We start from the raw sequence: 8484 nt of genomic DNA, 5'->3' as shown, positions 1-8484 counted from the left end.
GGACTGGGCTGGTAGGGGGTTGAAGGGCATCAGCAGAGCTTGTGGTTGCCTCATTGGGCTTCTGTGCCCAGAACAGACAGCAGCTGCCCTTGTTGTCTGGGTTGTGGGGGCTGTGATTCGGAGAGGTCTGTGGAGAGGCGGGTGTGTGGGGGCTGAGGGGAGAGCAGTGATGCAGGGAAGGGATGGCAGCTGGAATGGGAGGGGCTGGCATTTGTCCCATAGGCTCCGCTCTTCACCCAGTGTGGGGCAGTACCGGCTCCCAGGTCCAGGTTGGAGCAATGTCCTGGCACAGGGGCTCACGGGTCCTGATGCCTCTTGGGTCTGGTACTGAATTGCTGGGGTTCCCCTGCAAGACGTACTGCCTGGGGAGACTGAGCCAAAGCCCTTGGTCCCCAGCTGGATCCACTGGGGGGGGCCCTCAGTCTAGTTCTGTGGGGAAGCCTGCTCCTGCCCCTCCCCCACATGAATGGGGTATGGAGACTTTACTTATTTCGGGGGCTGTGGAAGCCCCAGCTTTGCTCCCCAGAGCACCCTGCCCGAGCCTGCTCTGTGTGACCTTGTTCCCAGCAGCCACCTGGCCCTGTGGAGACAGACAGGGCCAGCTGCGGGGGTCGGCGGAGGTGGGGGCAAGAACCAGCCAACCTCATCAGGGATCCCTTGGAAAACTGATTGCCACATTCAACGGGGTGGGTGAAGGAGGAGGGAAGGCCCCTGGGTGGGGGGCTGGAGGTGGGGCGCAGGCAGGGTTAGCCCATCATTTGGGACTCTGGCCTCATGAGAGGCCTTAGTGCATGTCCGACCTTTCCTTGGGGCCTCGCACCTTGCCACAGACCCCCAAATAAGACCAGCCAGGTGGCCCCCTCCAGCAGCTCAGCTAGATTCAGGGCTGCTAGGGCAGGAAGGGCCCAGTCCAGAGGCCTCCTGCAGGGAGCCCCATGATCGGTGCTGAGTGTTCAGAGTGAGCGATGCCTGGAACGGTAGAGAATCCAGTCCCCAAAGCCACGTTGGTCCAAAACATCAGTTCCTAGAGGATCTGGGAAAATGGGACTTTTGCCTCATGGATTTTTTTCACAGGAAAAAGTAACCCTAGTGAAAACAGGAATTGCTGACACGAAGCCAGAGTGCTTTTTCATGTGGGCTTCCAATTTGTGGTATGTGTTTATGTGTCTTACAGGAGCACCCTCGAGCTGCAGTCCTGGGGCAGGAGCCTGGTGCTGTACAAATACAGCGGTACGTTGGGTTGGTTTTGGAACCAAATAAACAGTTTGAGCAACTGGGGAAGCTCCTGCTCACTCACCCCACACCCACGCAAGTGAGTGCTTGCTGCTGGGCCAGACTGCCTCAGAGCATCCCTCTCAATGGGTGTGGCGTCAGCACAGCCATGGCCATCCCACCTCAAGTGTTCATCAACTGAGATCAGCTTGAAAACCAGGTTTTTCAACATGCAAAATGCTGGAGGCTGCTTATTTGCCTGCTGCCTCTGCAGCTTTCGTGGGGTTGCGTCCCCACAACCTGTCTCACTGACTGCAAAGGGCAAGAATTTGACTTAGGGACGCCAAGATCCTGCCGCAATCACAGGATTCCAGAAGCTGGGGCTCAGTGGAAACCCTCAAACAGGATGAGAGCTGACAGCACTGCAGGGATGGGGCATGGAGCCAGCATTCTTGGGTGGGGGCATGGCCACTGGCTACACCCAGGTTCCTGGACCTCTTTGACCCATGCAGGCATCAGGGCAATTGGGGATGATTTTGCATCCTTGGCAGCTGGGTGGATGTCACTGGGGAAGCAGCTTCCCAGGACCCTGCCAGCCAGCTTGAGGCTAAAGGGCTCCTGGGGTTTTCTTCTGGCTATGGGAGAAGGCTGGGTGGGGACTGGGGGCCTGAATTGCAGCCCAGGGCTCTGGGTGGCTGGCTGGCTGTCTTCTCATAACCCCTCTGCCTCGGAGGGAGGGGGAGCGCTGTGTTGGTTGCGGGGAGGAGAGTCAGAGACGGCCACCCCCCACCACAGAGGGGACTTCATCTCCTCCAGGGGCCTGAGCTGGAGCACGAAGGGGCTCAGCTCACAGGGCCCTGGGCCCCTCACTGGGTCTGGAACACAGCACCCCTGGCCCACGGATGTGCCCTGGGTTGAGGCTAGCACCCCACGTGTGGGACATGGGGCGGGGTTAGTGTGCCCCAGAGGCTTCTTGCCAAAGGGTCTGCTGGTCTTTGCAACCAGCTCTCACCGCAGACCTGACAAACTCACTGCTCCAAACACGCCATACTGGCCGTTTTGCCAGAAGGAGGAACATGAGAGGCATCTGTAGGAGGCGCCTGACTTGTCAAGAGTCACAATCCTTGTGCGCCATGTGCCCCACAGAGCCAACAACCAGTGTGCGTGCGGGGCTCGGGGTGCGACTCAGCCACCGGGGGCGGGGGTGTCCCAGCGGTGAAGCGGTCACTGACCCCCGACCCTCATTAGCCAGGTAATGCCGGATTCTAGTTTGCCCTGGCCACAGCCCAGCCCAGTTGCTGGAAAACCAGCAAAGACCAGTGCCGCTGAGCACAGCCAGTGGGAGGTGGCCCAGCCCTCCGGAGAGCGCTCTGGTGGGGAGCAAAGACAATCGAGTCTCAGGGTAGCAGAGGCCCTCGGTGCACAGTCATTGAGGGAACCCCTGGAGGGGGCTTCCATGAACATCTGGCTCCTGGGCCTTGGGCGTGGCAGGGAACCCTGCTGTTAGCTAGACCTGAGAGCTACAGAGATAGGTGGAGCTTTGCTCTGGGTTGTAACCAGGTGTTCCCATCACTTCTCATCATTCCCATAAACTTCCATATGATTTGTTCCAAGAGCACCTGGTTTGCGGGAACGCTGGGGCCCATGGCTCCTGTGGGGCAGAGGCTCTGGGATGGCTATGAGCAGCCAGTGGGAGGCTGCATGGCACAGGGGAGCAATGCAAAGCGACGCGGGAACTGGGGGGCACCTACCATTACCCTGCAAGGCGAGCTCAGGGCTGCTGTAGCCCAGAGAAAGCAGGAGCAGCTGTCAGGCTGGTGGGGCCAGGAGCTGCATGGCTGCTGGGCAGGGGTACCAAGGGGGTCTCAGAGTCCTGGTACCCCAAGAATCATCACAGTTAGTGCCTCTTGTACCGGCCGTGGGGATCACAAGCGGTCAGTGCCCACTCTATGGGGTGGGTTTAGGGTCCCATGTGCAGGTTGCAGGGGCTCAGCGTCCCGTAGGCAGGACACGGGGCTGTAACTGGCTCCTTAGCGGATGCAGGCCCACATGGGGCGGTGTCCCAGCCGGCAGGCAGGGCTGGGCCCCAGGGAGGAGACAGAGCTGCATGGGAGGGGGGCATGGGTGGTGCCCTGGGCCCATTCCCCAGGAGTGTGGGGGGTGGGGTGGAGCCATGGAGCAGTAGTACCGTGGGGGGCAGTGCCATGGTGTGGGACAGGGGGTTGGTGCTGGGGGGTTCAGTGCCTGGGGTCTGCTCCCCGGTGTGGCGCTGGCAGCTGCGGCCAGGGCTGGGGTGGTGGAAATCTCTGCGCTAGGATCCCTAATCCGGGGGCAGCAGCTGCTCCCCCTCCCCCGGCCGGGCTGTTTATTTTCAGCGCACGGAGCCCAGCGGGTCCCTTATAGGGTAACAGAGCGTGGCCCAGCCCCACAGCTCCTTCAAGACAGATGAGGGGGGCAAGGTCCCTGAGCAGCCCCTGCACACACCCGTGTGCCAGGGGACAGCGCTTGCACTAGTGTCACCGACATGCTCCCCCAAGGCACTACCGGCCCCTTCCATGGGTGTGAACTCACCACTGACACTGACGTGGGGGGGTGGCACACAATGCAGCCTCCTCTGCACCATACGCGGCCTCTCCTCAGACACAGCGAGGATGGGGGATTAGAGCTCCCAGCTCCCCCGGCCACCTCAATACGCCCCCAATGCCCCCAGCTCCCTCCGATTCACCCAGCCCCCCATACACCCAGCCCCCTCCAATCTCCCCAGCCCCCAACGCACCCAGCTCCCCTGATCCACACAGCCCCCCACGCACCCAGCTCCCCCATGCCTCCAGCCCCCAACACACAGAGCTCCTCCTATACACCCAGCCCCCATGCACCCAGCCCCCCACTCAATACATCGACCCAACACACCCAGCTCCCTGCACCCACCCATCCCACAATAGACAGAGCTCCCCCGATCCACCCAGCCCCGAATGCACCCAACTTCCCCATACACCCAGCCCCCAACACACCCAGCTCCCCTATGTACCCAGCCCCCCATCTCAATACACCACTCCAACGCAAACAGCTCCCTGCACGCATCCATCCCCAAACACCAAGAGCTCCCCAGTCCACCCAGCCCCGAATGTACCCAACTCCCCATGCACCAGGTCCCCAATGCATACAGTTCCCCCATCCACCCAGCTCCCCCATCCCCCAATGCCCCCAGCTCCCCTGATCCACCCAGCCCCCAATGCACCCATCTCCCTCCAAACCACCCATCCCACAATGCACCCAGCTCCCCACCAGCTCAATACACTGCCCCAACACACCCAGCTCCCACAATGCACCCACCCAGCTCCCCCATCCACCCATCCCCCAATGCCCCCAGTCTCCCCGATCCACTGAGCCCCCAAGGTACCCAGCCCTCCACCTCATTACACTGCCCCAGTGGACCCAGGTCCCCCCCAACACAACCAGCTCCCCCACCTCAATACATCTCCCCAACGCACCCAGCCCCCCAACGCACCCAGCCCCCCACGCATCCTGCTCCCCAATCCACCCAGCCCCTAACACACCCAGCTTCCCCATGCACCCAGCTCCCAACAAACTCAGCTGCCCCATACACCCAGCGCCCAATTCACCCAGCTCCCTGATTCACCCAGCCCCCCTATTCACCCAGTTCCCCCTATGCACCCACCCCAGTGCACCCAGCTCCTCCATCCCCAACCTCAAAGTGCCCTGGCCCCACCCCTCCCTCCAGCACAGTCACATGCAGGATGGACCCTCATTGTGTCCCATGGAGCCTGCTCCTCCGAGTGCCATTCCCTCTCCCCCATGTCAGGGAATCCCCTCTTGTCCTTCACGACTCTCCCCTCCCCCCTTGCTGGGATTCCCTGTCCTTGAGACCTGGAGCAGCCTCAGATCACCACCCCCACCCCCACCCCGGGGTGGTGTGGGCAGGGAGCAGACCAGGTCAGCTGAGGCCCCCAGCATAAGGCGTGAGAGTATGAGAACCGTCCCCATTTCAGGGAAGGGGGAGACTGGCTCCTTTCCCCCAGTCACCCTGGTTCAAAGTCAGACATGGGTGCATCTCAGAAGCCAGGACTCCTGGGTTCTTCCACCAGATCTGGGAGGGGAGTGGGGGACTGGGGGAAAGGAGCCTTGGTTCTATTCCCTGCTGTGCCCCAGGTCTCGGTGTGATCAGCCCCTTCACAGCTCTGGGTCTCAGTTTCCTTTTACTCAGTGCTTACCTTCCTCCTCCCCACCCCCCACATCCAGCTGTCTGTCATTCTCTTCAGCACCTGGCCCACGGGGCTGTGGTCCCAGCTGCAGCAGCCGGGGTGGGGGCAACCCGTCCGCTTCAGAGACCCCCGGCACCAAGAGGGCCTGGAGTTTGATGCCATCTGTGTGTGTGTGTGAGAGAGAGAGAGAGAGAAAGAGAAACAGCTGTGGGGAGCCCCCCCAACCCTGCAGAGCTGAGGGTCACAGGCCCCACTCTGACCACCCCCAGCACGATTCTTCCCCCATCCCTGCCCCCAGCCTGTTCCCCTGTGGCCGCTGACATGGCCAAACAGCAAAGGTTGTGAGGGTAACTGGAGCCGGGACAGGCAGCAGCTGCTGCTCGAATTACACGTCTCTTACCGGCCTAGGGGGGAGGGGGAGCAAGTCTGAAGGCTCAGGCTCTCTGCAGACTCTGGCAGCGTTGCTGCATTGGTCCCTCAGAGCAGCTCCCCAGTTGCCCCAGTGCAATCAGCAGACTCAGACTTGACTCTGGATTCAACTGGTGTGACTGAGACCAGAATCTGCACCCCCATTCACAGCAAGGCGCGTGGCCAGAGCTGGACAGGGCTGCGTGGGGGGCAGGGAATTGTGGGGGGCAGGGCTCTGTGCTGCTGCACTGTCTCTGGGAAGACTCAGAGGCTTTGAAAATGGGGTCAGAGATGGAAATGCCTCACTAGGTTGGAAGATTAATGTTCCCCAACTCCTCTGGGAGCCAGGACTCCTGGGTTCTATCCCCAGCTCTGGGAGGGGAGTGGGGGTCTAGTAGTTGGTGCGGCGGGAGGGGGTCTTTGAGGCAGGACTCCTTGGTTCTATCCCTTGCTCCGGAGGGGGCAGGTGCTGAGACGAGACCCTCAGCAACTCTGCCCCCCCGGTCACTGAGTACATGGATCTGTGGTGGGGACAAGCCACCCCAATCCTCAAAAAGCAGAAGCCGTAAATTAACTTTCCTGCCAACACCCAATAAATCAGCCTCCATCACCACCCTCCCCTTCGAATATCCCAGCTGGGGCCAGTCACCTCAGGACAGGACAGGGAGCAGCCAGTCAGGGGGCCACAGGGGTGGGGCAGACTGGGATTGCAGTTCCCTTGGGGACAGGGACGTGGAGGGCTGGGGGCAATGAGGACTGGTTCAGCAGGGATCCATGGGGTGGGGAGCAGGGCCCTGACTCACTGGCTGCCCAGCCCCCAGGCTGCTGCTGGAGAGGAGTATGGGTGCAATGGGGCCCCATGGAACATGCCGCATCTCCCCGCCCCCCCCCAGGGGCTGATAAATGTCCCATTAACAACCAGGGCCCAGACACAGGGATCCCACCGGGCCAGCTCAAGACTGCAGGCCAGGACCTCCTCAGCCCTTGCTCTTCCCCGCCCCCGGCCAGAATCCATCCCCAGCCTGTGCCCCTCCCCACAGGCCAGGATCCCCCATCCTGTGCCCCTCCCCGCCAGCCCGTGCCCTAGTTCCCCACTGCCAGGTCCCCACTGCCCCACACACGATTCCCGGAGCCGCCCGGCCCGAGCCCTGTGTACGCTGCTGCGGCCCAGTGGGGCTGAGCCGACTCAGGACCGATCCCGTTACTGCTGCTGGCTGCGCCACAGCCCAGCCAGAGGCGGGTTTTACCCTTTGGTGGGGCCCGCCCTCCGGCCCAGCGCTCCGAGCGGGAAATGGGGTCGGGGCGCGGGGGCGCCAATTTTTCCGGGGCCCCCCAAGCGGCCCATTTCCCCATTGGCCCGGTGGCTAATCCGCCACTGCCTCCAGCCCTCAGCCACTGTCCGGCCCCACTGAGCCTCCAGCCCCCAGCCCTGTTACCCTGCCCCCATCCCAGCCGCCAGCCCCACTGAGCCTCCGGCCCCAGCCCCTTTACCCTGCCCCCATCCCAGCCGCCAGCCCCACTGAGCCTCCAGCCCCCAGCCCCTTTACCCTGCCCCCATCCCAGCCCCACTACCCCGGCGCCATCCCAGCTCTCAGCCCCACTGAGACCCCAGCCCCACTACCTGCCCCCAGCCCTGCCCCCAGCCACATTGTCCTTCATCCAACCCAGCCCCAAGCCCGACTGAGCCTCCAGCCCCCAGGCTCATTGCCCTGCCCCCATCCCATCCCCTATATCACTGAGCCTCCAGCCCCACTACCTGCCCCCAACCCACTAGAGCCCCACTGAACCCCCAGCCCTCACCCCATTACCCTGCCCCCATCCCAGCCCCACTACCCCAGTGCCATGCCAGCCCTCAGCCCCACTGCCCTGCCCCCAGCCCCACTGAGCCTCCAGCCCCCAGCCCCATTACCCTGCCCCCATCCCAGCCCCACTACCCTGGAGCCATCCCAGCTCTCAGCCCCACTGCCCTGCTCCACTGCGCCTCTAGCCCCCAGGCCCATTGCCCTGCCCCCAGCCCTGCCCCCAGCCCCACTGAGCCTCCAGCCCTCAGCCCCATTACCCAGTCCAGCCCCCAGCCCCACTGAGTCTCCAGCCCCATTACCCTGCCCCCAGCCCAGCCCCCAGCCCCATTGCCCTGCCCCTATCCCAGCCACCAGCCCCACTGAGCCTCCAGCCCCATAGCTTTGCTCCCCCTGCCCCAGCCCCACTATCCTGTCCCCCAGCCCACCTCCCCCATCACCTCACCACCTCATTTCCTAATGCCCCGCTCTGCCCCACAACAGCATCCCTGACCTCAGGCCATTTGCCGTGCCCTGGTTCTGACCCCATCTCCCCGAGCAGCCATGCCCCCGATGTGACGAAGTGGGAATGTTCTTAATGTTTTCTCTGAATACTGGGTGGGTGCCTCAGTTTCCCCCATGCCTTTCTTAAGAATGCAGGTGGTGGGATCAGGGGTGTGATTGTTGTAGAGCCCTAGAGGGCCAGTGTGATGGTGTCTGCACAGAGAATGGCCGACACCCTGTTTCCTAGCCACTGATGGCCTGGGCCCCTCCTCTGCAAAGGTGCCAACTGAAGGTGCTGGAGAACAAAGAGATCAGGTGGTCTCCTGGCCTGGGAGAGAGACACAGGCCAGAGAAGGGGC

This window comes from Lepidochelys kempii, chromosome 6 (assembly GCF_965140265.1).
Source record: "Lepidochelys kempii isolate rLepKem1 chromosome 6, rLepKem1.hap2, whole genome shotgun sequence".
NCBI lineage: Eukaryota > Metazoa > Chordata > Testudines > Cheloniidae > Lepidochelys > Lepidochelys kempii.
This window is presented reverse-complemented; position numbering follows the sequence as displayed.